This window comes from Mirounga leonina, unplaced genomic scaffold (assembly GCF_011800145.1).
Source record: "Mirounga leonina isolate KUSES-001 unplaced genomic scaffold, KU_Mleo_1.0 Mir_173, whole genome shotgun sequence".
Classification (NCBI taxonomy): domain Eukaryota; kingdom Metazoa; phylum Chordata; class Mammalia; order Carnivora; family Phocidae; genus Mirounga; species Mirounga leonina.
In genome coordinates this window covers 40552697-40567701 of record NW_023270447.1, presented here as the reverse complement: position 1 = coordinate 40567701, position 15005 = coordinate 40552697, and the positions used below count along the sequence as shown (strand labels likewise).

The 15005-nt window shown below is 42.6% G+C and overlaps 1 protein-coding gene and 1 long non-coding RNA gene across 3 annotated transcripts in view; one reads left to right on the top strand and one right to left on the bottom strand.

The window, feature by feature from the left end:
* Positions 1-5156, bottom strand: part of LOC118019305 — a 90755-nt gene extending 85599 nt beyond the window's left edge. For both annotated transcript variants that reach the window (XR_004681651.1, XR_004681650.1), the window contains exon 1: positions 4942-5156. This is a non-coding gene — a long non-coding RNA (uncharacterized LOC118019305). The remainder of the gene's footprint in view (positions 1-4941) is intronic.
* The window catches only part of PDE4B (phosphodiesterase 4B), a 187286-nt gene that overhangs the window by 90404 nt on the left and 81877 nt on the right, over positions 1-15005 (top strand). The window lies entirely within an intron of this gene.

Here is a 15005-nt window from a genome sequence, read left to right as displayed (position 1 = left end):
TATATACAATGTTTCAGCAGGTGAATTGATGTGTATGGTGGGAGAGTCTATATTAATCTTCTTGTTCTAAAAATTTAACAATAAACATATTGAGCAAGAGCATCACCAATATAACATGTCGGATGACATGAAGAACAACCCTCCACGTCCATGGGTCATTGGAAATGACAGCAAACCATGCCACGAAGATGATTAGAAAATTGCCTGAGGACTTCAGGCCAGACTGCAGCAGACCCAGAGTCTCTCCCAGCCTGAGTCTCCAAAGCCTTAGTTTATGGTGGTGTTAAGGTGGTTTTTAACACCAGTCAATTAGATGTTTTTCAAGAAAAGCCTGTATATGGAGAAATAAGATGTGATAACAGAGGACTTTCCAGTATGTCTGAAATAGGTTGGCCTAAGTGAGAAACAGACTTAATTAATTTTTTTCAGTGCTCACGGGAATCCCTTCTCTTATGTGTCCAGGCCATTCTAGGGGGAGGAAATAATGCTTTACTAGTTGATAAAGCAGAAGAAGGGGCTTTCTGCTAAGAAGCCTATTTCTCAGTATGAGTTCCTCCTATATCTTTACTTGATTATGAATATCCCCTTGAAAGTTCATGGGGGTGTGCCAGACACAGGGTCGGTTCGAGGAATGGACAAGGGGCTCAGAGAGTTATCTTGGATTCTAAGAATTTCTGAAAGTCATGACATTGACTGAGTTTTCATTCTTTGCCGGAGCCGCCCGGGCCTGGGATGAGAGATGGACTGTGTGTGCACTAGTAAAAGGCTCTCTGAGAACCACAGCAGTGGCTTGTGTCAGATGGCTGGCAATGAAGCCTGGCATAAGCAGGACGTTTGCTTGGCTTCTACATTAAGCAAGAACTCTGAGGCAGGATTACAACACTGGGGACAAATACGGATAAAATCAATTGTGTTCCCAAAGGCCGCAGCCACGCAAGACAAAGGAGAGATTAGGGGGGTGGGGGGGCGATAACCAAAAGAAGAGAGAGAGGGAAAAGAAGAAGAAGAAGAAAGAAAGAAAGAAAGAAAGGGAAGGAATAAGAGAAAAAACTAGAAATATCAGAGAAGTTTTTCATTAGTGCTCTGATTGTCCTGTGGCCTGAATTATTGGGATAATTGCCTTAATGACTCACCTCGAGTGTTTAAGCAGCCTGCATACAAAACAATAGGGCAAATGCACTAGAAAAGCCCTGGTAATTCTGGGAATAATTCCCCGAACGGTTGTTTTATAAGAACTGCTTTTGTCTAAAATAGCCCTCTTCTGAACATTTACCCCAGAGCATCAACATCGAGCTATTTATATTGATCTGCAGTTATTTCATGTATGTCTAAAATTAAGTGTGGGTAATTGCAAAAACATTGACAAGTCAACTAAAGTGTGAATAGTTAAAACGTTACCCTTGAGCAAACATTGCCAGAAATAGAGCCCTGCTCATTAATGGCTATTTCACTGGTTCAAAATTAATTTCTAAATTTAGTGTGACTGCTTCTTCCTATTCAATGGAACCAATGAAACCTGCAGCATCTAATCTCCCACTTGCTGCCTAAAGCCTTGAGTCCGTTCCGCGTTGACTCCACTTCATGTTTTTGTGCTGCTGAGAAACACCATCCACCCACCGCACCCCCCCTGAAAGTTGGAATCATGCATGTTAGTAAGTATTTCAGTTATGCTATTGACGTCAATGGAGTCATTAAATAGATTGCTGGCCCTCCCAGAGGCAAATCACTGCCAGGGACCTAGATACAGACACGTTTTTTTTACAAAGACAACCATCAGGTTTTGCTATAGCAGTAAGCCAGAGAAAGGGAAAAGTTTACACTGTAGCAGACCTATCTCCAAACACAGTTTATTTTTTTCTTTTGCATTTTAGTTCCGGCCTTTCTTTCTCTTTGGTTACAGTAGGCTCAGGCGATGCCCAGATATTGTTGCCTCGGTGTTTTGTGTGTAAAGCATCTCCTGTCTTTGAGACCGTGAGGGGTGGCACCCCACTTCTGAAAACGTGTCTCACCTTTAGCTCTACACAGCCCATCTTGATGTTTATTTGGTGGCATAAATCGTCTGGGCAAACCACTATTGTCTGCCAGTGAGGCTGTGTTTGACATACAGTTAGTTCCCTGCATTAAAGGTTTCTTCTGAGCACGCACGCACACGCACAAGCACACGCACCACTTCGTTCTTTCTGCCACTTCTGTCCGCTGGTGGCCACAGCCCTTCATCTATGAATCAACCTTTATGCAGCCGCTCAGTGCTACGGCAGCGGGGCTCTGAAGCAAAGGGTGGAGGAGGAGGCTAGAGAGAAAGATTCACTTCTCCAGCTGCCTCATCTGCAGAGCTGCCGCAGGAAACAGGAGGCTGCCCACGTGCCTGTGTCCTCCCAAACCCCAGCTGCTGCCTCCCTCAAGCCTGGTCATGCAGCTCCCAGGCATGTGGGAGAGAGCCCTTCAGGAAACGTCTGTCTCCTTCTGGGTATTTCTGACAGCTCTGTTTACCTGGGCAGCCCCAGGAGTCAGAGCCAAAGATTCACCTCACACCTGGACGCCTCTCCCTCCCAGGCTCAGAGTTAGGGAGCCATCTTGAGCAGACAGCTTTCTTCAGATCTGGTCATCGGAACCCACCATGTTGGTTTCAGCTCTCATCTCCCTTTCTAACCGGCGCTCCCCTACTCCAGCACTGCCCCATTTGCTTATCAGCTCGTGTGTGTGTGTACACATATTTATATATATGTTTGTTTTTCTTTTTTTATTTAGTATGTACATAAATGCCAGACATCTGACCACCGTTGGTAACCCCTTTTGGTTCATCTGGAGGCCTGGATCCATCCCCCCTCCACCGTTGTTCCTTCTCCTATATTCCTGGCTCTGAGTAGTGGCTTCAGAGTCCATCCTTTATCTCTCTCTTCACCTCCAACAGTCAATTCTTGTAGCTGTTTCTCTAATCACCCCCTACCCCCTCCTCCTTAGTTCAGTGCTTCATCCCCCCATACCTAGACCATTATGTTGGTCCTCCCACTTGATCTATTGTCCTCGGGCCTTCCCCGTTGCAATCCACCCTCTATCCTGGTACTAGAATTACTCTTCTAAAACCCAGTCATAGTTATTTGCTTAGCTGGCTATCGTTTGCCTTCAACACAGGATCCCCACTTTTTACCAATTCCTTCAGAATTTTGCTCCTAATTCCTTCTTTGTTCTCATCTTTCACTTTAAGCCCCACGCACAGCTGATGGCAGAGATGCCCTGAACATACTGTCCCTTAAATATGCCAGGCTCTTCTTGCCTTTCTGCCTTTGTGCATGCGGTTCCCTCTGTCTGGGCTGCCTTTTCCCAAAAATATCACTCACATATTCAGCTCAGGGATATTCTTCCATTGTCAAGTGAACCAGTTCTTTCCACTCACTGATTCTTGGATTCTGAGTCAGGATTCAACTAAATACATAGTCTCAATCCAGATTCTGATCTATAGCACATGCTTAGTAAATACTAATTCCTTTACTCATTCCCATCTTAAAAGTCCATTCCTTATCCTTTAAGACTCAGCATATATGCCATCTTCTGTATGTGCTCCCTGCAACTCATCCAAAATTACTCTCAATTATTAATTATTATTATCTCAAAATCTCAATTATTGCACTTGCCATATTATGCTGTATTTATTTATTTAATTTTATTCCCTTTTAAACTAAGATTGTCTCAAGTTTAAGTACTAATGTTTTTTTTTATATCCCCAATTTATAGAACATGACCTGGAATATAGTAGATGCTCAGTAAATCTTTATGGACTGAACAAGTACAAATGAGCATATGCCCATGCCTGAATCAGAAAGGATATGAGAGCTCATATTTGGCTTGTCTAAATATCTTCTAGTTCTCAGGCATGTATACAATGCTGACATTCCTGGCTAATCTTGACTACATGTAACTTTTTTTCACTGGAAGTAAGCCTTTCTCGTCCATTATTCAGGCAGTGTTAAAATAAATATGATATAAGTGGCAGTGTTAAAATAAATACAATAAAAAAAATGACTCAATGTGACTAGCTTATTACTCTGTATTATCTCTTAGTGCCAAGTACAGTGCCTCGCACAAAGTAGGTCCTCAATTAGTATATTGAATTGAGCTGGGCTGGGAATCCGTGGGCCAATACCTTAGACAAATTACTTCTCTGAGACTCAGGTTTTTTTGGTCTAGAAAGTGGACATTTTAATATTCTATCGTGTAAGATTGCTGTGTGGGTTAAATGAGAAAAGGTATGCATGTAGTGGTTAAAAGTAAAGACTCTGGAGCCAGACTGCCCCTTTCAAATCCCAACTCCATTAGTATGTGGCCTTGGGACAGATGATTTAACCTCTCCATGTCCCAGTCTCCTCATCTCCAAAACCTGGATAGAAATTTTACAAACCTCCTATGTTGGTTGTAAGGATTGAATGTGTGAACATACAAAAAGCACTTAGAAAAGTGACAATATTAGTATCATCTTATTAATCACGTTATGCAACATGCTTCCCACAGCCCCCAGCACATAGCAGGTAGTCAGTGTGCGAAAGCTGAGAGCCCAGGCCTGCTGGCATAAGTAGGGAACCAAAACAGAAAGTCCTGTGACAGATCTGTCTAAAAGGTTCTGATCTACTTCCCTTTTATAGGAATACAATCTAGAAGGCAAGCTGTCTTTGAAGCTTAAGATTGGTTTTCCTTGAAACCATAAAAATCTGATTATATGGAAATACATTTGGAGCTGAAGGTAGGACACCATACAGGATGGCTCTTTCTCCTAAAGACAGATTGCAGAGAACGCTCAGTTAGGACTCTGATAAACTGGATCATAGTTAACTGAGAGCTTTCTCTTGCATAAGCGTGAGAGGACTTCGCTTTATAGGATAGAATAATTGCAGCTCCACAGCTCATTACAGTTGTATTTAAATACAGTGTTCAGGGCTTGGTACCTACCTGCACAGATACAGGCTTTTCAACTCAGGGAGCTCAGCAGAGATGAGCAACGGAAGCTGGTCCAGAGCTTCCCTTTGGAGAGAAGACAAAGCCTACTAGCAGAGGCCAGCCTAGGGGAGGGCTTTGACTTCTTTTGGAAAGGCTCTTCTGCCCTCTCTCAGTTTCTTCTGAGAATGGGAAGGCCCCCTCCTACCCACCTGTTTCTTTCTCTTCCCTTTATTGGGAGGGAGGAAGAAAAGAAGGAGGTCAGGGTTGGCCTAGAGAAGGATAAACATGAATGTAGGGAAATGAAGGAGGAAGGAAGAGAACTTTCTAAGTTCCCTGTTTTTCCCGCCTGCATCCCCCAAACCACATGATCCTTGGGGGCAGGGTGAATTCTGCTTGCTTGCTTCTGATCAACCCCTGGCCAGCACTTTATGGAGTTGCCTTTAGAGCTGTTCTCGGAAGCCAGAAGCATTTCAGGGAACAGTCTTTCACCCAAGAGAAGGGAAACAAAGCAGGGACTGTCCCCTTGAAACAGAGAACAGGCAACAGAACTCACTGGATCTTTTTCTTAGTTTATTGTCTTGACTTACTCCCAGCCAGAGCTGTTGACAAGTACCAAACGTCATGCCTCGGAGTTTTGTCTACTTTCCTGCCTCCCCTTTGGCTGTGTGCATGGTGTGAGGTGGGGCCATGGCAATTATCCAGTCCGTTTGATCCGTGGAGGCAGCCCGGTCAGTACCGCAGTCTTTGCCCCTACCCCCTGACTTGTGCATTGACTTCACGTTTCTAGGGTCTAGTCTGGCTAGTACTGCTTGCCTAGCAAAGCATAGAATTTCAGAAGCCCACCTGCCTGCCTCTTAGCGCAGTAGAGGAAAAGAACTAGAAGTTATTCAAGTCCTGGGCGCCTGGGTGGCTCAGTTGGTTAGAAGTTATTCAAGTCCTGATATGTGCCAGGCACTGGGCTAGGCACTCTGCATGCATGATCTCACTTAATTCTCAACACTGAACTGTCCTGCAGATTGTTGTCCTGATTTCACAGATTTAGAAAAGGAGGCTCAGGGAATACATGGGGTCTTCTCAAAACCACATAATTAGTGACAAAGTCAGAACTGAAACCTAGGTCTGTATTTCTTGAAAAACACATGCTCTTTCCTCTAGTCTAGACCACGCTGTCCCTGCCCCACCCCCATTATAAACCTCGGAAGTTATAACTGACGGAACGGGGGATGGTGAGCATGTCACAACAGGAGAGCAAACAAACATACTGAATTACCTACAGCCTTCATAATTACTATATAATAATTCCCTTTAATTCCTTTGTTACCTATCCATTTTATTGTAAGTAATAAAAAATGTGTAAATCTTAAAAGAGGTGTCTCATACATGCCCATCATTCGTTTATTAATTTATTCCATAAATGTCTATTAGATGCTTACTGTATATGTGACACTGTGTTAGACACTGGAGATATAATAGTGAAGAGAAAGAATTTAGAGCCTGACCTCGTGGGCCGTGTAGCCCAGGAAATATTAAGAAAATAAATACAAGATTACACATTTGATCATTATAATGAAGAAACGTACAGAATACTATAATATTGCCTCACCTGTAAAGATGGGAAGAATACTAGTACTTACCATTAGGATTGTTGTAATATTTAAGTAAGCTGTTATACGTAAAGCATTTAGAGTACTGCCTACCATCTAGTATTATTTAGCGTTTGCTCTAGTTATTATTATCATTAGTTATTATTGGAATTAATGTAGATTAAGGGACAGGGAAGGCCTTTGTAAATGACCTGGAATTTGCGACCTGAACACTGAGTGGGAGCTGGGTGGGTAGAGACAGTAAGTAACACTTTCCAGGTGCTCCAGCCTGAGATCTGGATCAATAGGGTGGTAGTGAAGAGCGAGGCCGAAGAAGCTGAGAAAGACGAGGTTGAGCAGAGCATTTGTAGGCCATGGATGAAACGTGTAAATTTTATTCTTAATTATGTGGGAAGCCATGAAGGAATTTTGAGAAGAAGATTGATGTGATCTGATTTGAATTTCAAATACAGCACTTCTCCCTGGGCCACAAGTCTGGGCTGCTGGCCCCTCCTGTGGGCTCCCAGGGACATGTGCTTTCTCTTGCACACTACTCGGCACCTGCCCCTTCCATCCACCTCGTGGCTAAGCAGGCGAGATCTGGATCCATACTGGCTGAGTTTAGTCCTGGTTCTATTCCTTTCTTTCTGTAGGACTATAAACAAGTAATTCCACATCTCCGGGCCTTCATTTCCTCATATGTACAATGAGGATAATAATGAGACCTTCAGCAGAGAATCGTCGTGAGAGCTAGTTTAATATATGTAAAGGGTTTAGCACAATGCCACACACAGAAAGCACTAGATAAATGTTAATACTTTTTAGTGTATTATAACTGCCCATTTTCTTGATTACTTACACCTCTACACTGTGTACTCAGTGCCTGGCACAGGGCAGGTGCTCAAAAAATATTTATTGAAAAACATCATTGAGGGGTGCCTGGGTGGCTCAGTCAGTTAAGCATCCGCCTTCGGCTCAGGTCATGATCCCAGGGTTCCAGGATCGAGCCCCCTATGGGGGGCTCAGCGGGGAGTCTGCTTCTCGCTTTCCCTCTGCCCCTCTCCCCACTTGTGTTCTGTCTCTCTCTCTCAAATAAATAAATTAAATCTTAAAAAAAAAGAAAAACATCATTGAAAAGAATGAACAGTGAAAGAGAGGTAGTGCAATGAAATGTAAGTAAAAGAAGAGAAAGAAAAACGGACTTCTTTGAGTTGGGGGTAGATTCCGATGAGGGGAAATTTGCTTATGGGGACAGAGAAACCGAATGACTTTGCAACTGCCCCACTGCTCTAGCTTTGGGGAACTTGAAACAATGTCCATGAGACAAAAATATGTCTCAAGATCTGTGCTGCCAATCTGGACTGCCATCTGCACAAAAAGAAAATTGGGCTCCTGCAAGAGCTGCTGCATTCCCTCAGGCTACATGACTATCTGCCTGGAAGGCGAAGGTGAAGCCTCCAGAGTTTTCCATTTGCTGGCTTTGGAGGACAGTCCCGCAGACTAAGAGCATGACACTGTGGCTTCCTTTTCAATCCTGCATTGCTAACAGAGGCTCAGTTCTGTGAAGTAAACCCACACCTTCAGTGTGATGCATAAGCATTGGGAGAGGCTTTCCATGGCTTTGCATCGCTGGGGGGGTCTTAGGCTTTCAGTGGCAACCACTGTTCTACATCTCCATGCAGAGTGCCTGTCCTGACAAACAGTGAGTCCCTCAGATCGCCCCTGTGCCAGTTGGCTGCCGTGTGTGTGTGTGTGTGTGTGTGTGTGTGTGTGTGTGTGTGTGTGGGCATGCATGCTGGTTATTTCTTCTTCTCTCATTGCAAATTTAACCAGTCTGTCTCTCTTCACCTGGAGATCATTTCTAGGCTTCCCTCTGATTGGCTGTTTTCTCCATGCCCCTCACCCTTCCAAACCACCTTCCCTCCAGGCCTCTTAATCTGACTCAGAAACTTACCTATGGAAAGCCTTCTACAATTAGTCTTGCTTATTGTAATAATGGCCCACTCTTTATATATGGTATTGGGGCATACATGTCCTGTGTTGATTTTTAAAAACATAATTGTTTGTTATGCCATTGGCATATGTTCATCCATTTATTTGGGGTTTTGTGTGTTCCATAAGCTAAACATTTTTATTATGGCCTGCTACCACGGAGGGGAGAAGGGAAGTGCTAACTTGAATAAGACTCAGAATCTGATCTTGAGTTTGCACCATCTGGAAATAAAAATGCAGAGTGAAAGCTACCTGGAGATACAGACCATATCAGTCAGGATTGTCCAAAGAAACCAAATCAGTGTGAGAATATATATACATATATTTATGATTTATTTTAAGAATTTGGCTCATGCAATTGTGGGGACTGGCAAGTTTGAATTTCTGGAAACTCAGGAAGGAGTTAATGCTGCAGTCTTGAGGCAGAATCTGTTCTTTTCCAAGAAACTTGTTTTTGCTCTTAGACCTTCAACTGATGGGGTGAGGCCCACCAACAATATTGAAAGTGATCTCTTTTACTTAAGGTTCACTGATTATAAATGTTAACCACATCTACAAAATATCTTCACAACACCTAGATCAATATTGTTTAAAAAGCCAGGTACTGTTGCCTAGCCAAGTTGACACATAAAACAAATCATCAAAAGGACCAACCAACAAATAAATAAGCCTGTCCTGGGTATCAGACCAGAATTATGCCCAGCCCTACACAAATAAAAAAATATAAGATCCAGGAGAATAAAAATCTTTATATTCCTTCTGACTAATGGAGACTTTACTTCAAAACACGGTAAAATAGCCATTCTTCCCAGCTCACAGAATTGTTTTGAAAACCATATGATGGTTTGAAAGACTACAAGGGCAACTTGTTTGTATTTTGAACACCCCGACAGTCCCCAGCAGTGGCGACACACCTACTAAATGTTGGTGACACCACAGAGGCCCCACATTCTCACCATTCTCTCTGCTGAGCAGCTGCGAGAGAAAAGAAAATCTTGGGCTTCAGCTCTACAAGAATGCCAGTCATTCTGTGCCCTGTGTCTGGAGACCACAACCTATTACTGCAAACTAAGTGGGGAGAAATATCTCAAAAAGAGGTTGATTTAGCCAGAAATATCTTAGAGTGAGGTGAGCATCCCCTTTATGTATATAGTACTTGTTTCCACAGAAGGGGGTCTAGAACATTCATACCCTCTTGAGGAAATTTGAGGTCAACCCCATTCTCTAGGTCATCCGTGAGACACTCTCTTTCACAAACATGGACTCTAAAACCTCCTCACGCCCGTGCTTTCTCTGCATCTTGTGTTCCTGCCACTGAGAACGCACACATCAGAGATGACACCTCCGGCCCCTTTGCTGAGCACAGAGCCTCGTGTCCACCACAGCGCCCAGCTTCTGGTCTCACCTCTGCAGTCCACATCTCAGGGGGATCCCTGGGTACTTTACCTGTGAGCCAGGTGGCTCCCATAATCACCTCTGTCTGGAACATCTCACACCTATGATCCTGCCTTCAAGGTGCAATTTCCTCCTCATCTCATTTACCTTTTGATAAAGAATTGCTCTCAGCAAATTATTAAACTGAACCAACTATGGACTCTTTCTGGCGTTCAAGGCATTGACATCTCAGCTGGTTCTTTTTACCTCAATTCCTGCCTTTTCTCCTGATCTTGAGTCAGTGATTTTACTGAAGTTGTAGAAACACTTACCTTTACCTCCTCTTTCACTGCAACAATGGAATGTGCTCCTTCTATTTCATTTTCTGATTTTGTTGGTGGGATTACTTACTACCCCCTACTCCTCAGGTTTCTGTGGAGGGGAGTCACTCCGATTTTTAGCAGGGAACCATGTTGGGGAAACATGCCCTTTTCACCATTCTGTGTTGTCAGGGAAAAGAGCAGAGTTACACTGGGTAGAATTTGTAGTGGAGACCATTTTTGCCTCAGTGAACCATTTAGCCCTCTAGAGATTTGGCAGAAAATGGAATGTGTTTCCCTGGGAGGTGGTTCATTCCGCGTGCCCTGTTGGAAGAGCACGTCTAGATAGGATGTAGAAAGTTTAACATGAGATTCTCTTATTCAGAAGAAGGGCAGATTCAGCCAATTCTGAGATTTTCCCTGCATTATGAGCCTCTATGATAGAACAGTGGCTGGACAAATCAGTTTCAGTGCTATACTAGCCCCAAAGTGTTTTCTTTGTTTCCAAAGAATGCACTCTAAAACGTTTGTTTCAACCATAAAACATGGGGGAGAAGCGTTAGCATAATATTAAACCCCTGCTAAGTATGAGATTTGCTATTAGGAATTACAACGAGATCTTGTCCTCATCAACAACCCTTTAAGAAGTTATTATCTCGCTTTTCTTAACCAATGAAACTGTGCCTCGGTGAGGGCAGCTGCTAATATAAAGACACTCAGCTAGTGAGTGAAAATGCTAAGATCTGAGCCCTGGCTTGTTTGGCTCCAAAGATACTTGGCACTTGTCCTCTGTGCTGTTAAGCACATAAAGTTCTATAGGTGATGTCCACACAGCCATCTCTATTCAAGGTACATGCACACCTTTGAGGTCATGTTTGCGCCCACTGCTCCAACCACACTCAGTGTTCTCTGGACAGTGCCCTCCTTTTCCTGTGCCACATTTAATCTACTCTTCTCTCCAGATTCTAGAACTGTAGAGAATTTAAAAGAAAAGGTGCTGCAAGCCTTTCAGGGAAAGAACTGAGCCAACAGGGAGGTGATAGTGACTTTCTCTCTTCCGGGAATAAGTCCCCTTCACTGAGAGGTATTTTTGGTATTGAGTAGGACATCCCAACAGGGAAAGAAGGCAAGAGAGAATTTTTAGGACGTAGCAGAGCAGTGGGAGACTTATCTTCAGAGCATTACTCACTGCTTAGAAGATGTCCCCAGCCTCTGACATCACAAGGAGAGAGAGTTAGATTTCAGATCTGTAGTGAAACTGGGGTGTGCCTCTCTTGAACACAAGGAGGCAGCTGTCCAATTCCAGACTGGCTCTGGAAAGTCCCGTTTTGAATAATTTGCTTCTGATGGTGTTTTGTTCAACTTCTTTACCTCAAGTGAAACTCTGTGACTTAAACGAAAGAGCACTGAGCTGGAACTCGGGAAACTAAATTTTAGTACCAGTACCAACCAGGTGTGTGACCTGAGGTAAATCTTTTAACCTCAGACTTAGTCATCTTTATTTTGAATTAGTTTTGAGTCTTTGCGGGTAGAATCCAATCTTACAGAGCCTTCAAATTTCCAAAATGGCTCTTGGCCCAGAAATGGTGAGTGTGTGGGTGTTGGGGTGGATAATTTTTTGTCAGAGAAGAAATAACCCCGAAGCTAGTTACTGGTGAATTTGGAGTTCAAGCCCAGGTCTCTGGTCTGGCTCCTAAACCTGGGCTTCTTCCACCCTTTCCTACCCTGACATTAGGCCATATTATTGTTGCGTAACACAGTGTATCTGTATTCTTTTCCTACTCCCTGTCAGCCTTGCAGTTGGCACAGTTTAATGGCAAATGGTCACTGAGTGGTTATGAGTGCTGGGGAAACAGAAATGGAGGGGACATGGCCCCTCACTGAAGCTTAGAAGCATTCTCATGGGGAGTTTCTGGAGCCAGACTGCCTGGGTCCCAGTTCTACTACTTATTACACTAATTACTTCTGAAACCTTCTGTAAACCTCAGATTCTTCATCCTCATCTTCTCATCTTTAATACTTTCCTCTTAGACTTATTATGAAAATTAAATGAGTTATTTCATATAAAAACGCTTGAAATAGTGCCATAGAACAATGACTGAATGAATACATAGTTGTCATTATTGTTACCACTATATATGTTGGGTAACTCACTTACACCAGGAGTCTTAGAAGGTTGTAACAGGGTCTTGTTCATTGGCACTTAATAAATGTTTGTTGGATCCAATTATTTAACAACTATTTACAATGCCTGTACTATATGCAAGGCCTCTGCTGGATCCTTGTTAGAATCTGACCACCTACTTAAGAAAAGTCACCGTGTTTTAGAGCTTACAGAATTTGCAAAATTTTTCTCTTTAGCTATTCCTCGCTCTTTTTTTTTTTTTTTTTTGTGGCTCTTGTTTAGAAAGAGTTAAAGGAAGGAACTGGGAAGAAAATATTCTACATATATTCTTACTGACTTATTCAGATAGCCATTTGGAGGAAGTGGAATTAACAGTAGGCCAATGGGAAGATTAGAATCTTTTCTTTCTTTTTTCTTTTTTTTTTTTTTTTTGATTGAGAGAGCACAAATAGGCAGAGCGGAAGGCAGAGGGTGAAGGAGAAGCAGGCTCCCCGCTGAGCAGGGAGCCCAATGCGGGACTCAATCTCAGGACCCTGGGATCATGACCTGAGCTGAAGGCAGACACTTAAACCGACTGAGCCACCCAGGTGCCCCTAGAATCTTTTTTAAAGAAAAAAACCTCTTTTAGAACTCTGATGTCAGGCAAGAGAGTACTACCTACTTTTAATGGGTTATCTGTGTCAGACAGAGAGAGCAGCTCATTCTGTCATTCACTAACCCTCTCATTCATTCATTCAGCATCAAGTGAATACTCACCATTACACGAATCAGGCGTTGTGCTGGGCAATGTGTATACAGAAATGAATAAGACACGGTTTCTTCTCTGGAGGAGCTCACAGTCTTGTGGGGCAGACAAATATAAATGGATATACAATACAGTGTGATAAGAATTTGCCTAAAGCACAAATAAGGTGTTCTAGGTACACAGAGGAAGGTGGGTAGTGAGGAACAGGATTCTACCCTAGGTGCTCTCTAACAAGTAACACTGTGTTGCTATACCTGGGAATTTTACAAATGACTTTTGTTGAATTCTTAAAAATTAGTACTTCTCATAGCTAGGTCATTCGTTACACAGCTGAGGTTTTTTTCCCCCCCTTTTTTCAGTCATTTCAGCTCAAGTCAGTGTGTTCATGAGTACCTATTATAACTGAGTGCCTTAGGAAAATACAGGTTAATTTTAACCAGAGTCACTAAGATGAGGAAGTAAGAAGGTATAGGAGGTATGACTTGAACTCTGCCTTGAAGGATGGGTAAAAGTTCATAAGGCAAAAGTGAGAAATACTATTCAAGAACTCAGATCATGCTCCAACAAAGGTATAGTAGCCCAAAGAGTGTTGGCTGAGTTTTTGGAATGAGAGTCATCCTGGGGGATTCATGAAGAGAGGATAGGGTGGAGGTATGCAGTAGGAAATCAGGCAGGAAAGATCAGTGGGAAAATAATAGGAGGCTTTGTATACCTAGCACACAAATCAAGATTTTTATTTCTTATGCAGTGAGGTGCCCACGGTATTTGTTCTGCAGGGGACTAAAGTAGCAGAGCTGTGCTCCTCAGGATGCTTAGTGTGGTATTGGCCATGGTGGTAGTAGGTGATGCTAGGCTTGGAGTCAGAAAACATCAGAGAGAATTCCAGTTTGTCCATCGATTAGCTGTGTGGTCTTGAGTGAATTGGTAACCTTTCTGAGCTTTATTTTAACCTCCTCACCTGCACAGTAAACAAGTAGAAACGTCCCACAAAAGAGTAGCAGCAACAATCACAACAGCAATTTTCATTGATCATTATTCCTGGTGGCATTGGGTGAGGCCATTTCTATGTAATGTCTAAGCGTTGGACAATTCTGTGAGTTAAGATGTTAAACATAAATGTACCATATGGCCTACCACTTCCACTCTTTGGTGTCTATACAAGAAAACTAAAGACATAAATCCAACACAAAGTCTTGAATGTAAGTCTTCTTAGCAACATTATTTATAATAACCAAGAAGTGGAAACAACCTAATTAGGTCCATCACCTGATGAATGGATAGACGAAAGAAACTATATTCATACAATGAAATACTATTCAGCAGTGAAAAGGAACAAACTAAGAAGACATCCTGCATATGATATGGATGAACTTCAAACTACTCTTCTCAGTGAAAGAAGCCAGACATGAGATACCATATATGGTATGATATCATCAATTGTGTTTCATTTACATGACCTATCCAGGAAAAGCAAAGAGATAAAGACAAATGTGGGAAGGAGCAGGAGACAGGATTAATCATAAAGGTGCGTGAGGAGTGATAAAAAACGTTTTAAAGCTGATTTATGGTGATGGTTGCACAACCTAGCAACCTAGTAAATCTACTAAAAATTATTGAATTCTACACTTGAAAAAGTAAGGTGTATTTTTGTAAAATAAGACTCAATAAAGTTATTTTAAAAACAAAAACAACTCTGTGAAGTAGGTTCTGTTCTTATTCACCCTTTACAGATGAAGATACTGACTTTTCCAAAGCCTCCATTAAAAAGTAGTGGAGGGGCACCTACCTGGGTGGCTCAGTCGGTTAAGCATCTGACTTTTGATTTTGTTTCAGATCATGATCTCAGGGTTGTGAGATTGAGCCACCTGTTGGCTCTGTGCTAGGCATGGAGACTGCTTGGGATTCTCTCTCTCTCCCTCTACTTCTGCCACTCTCCC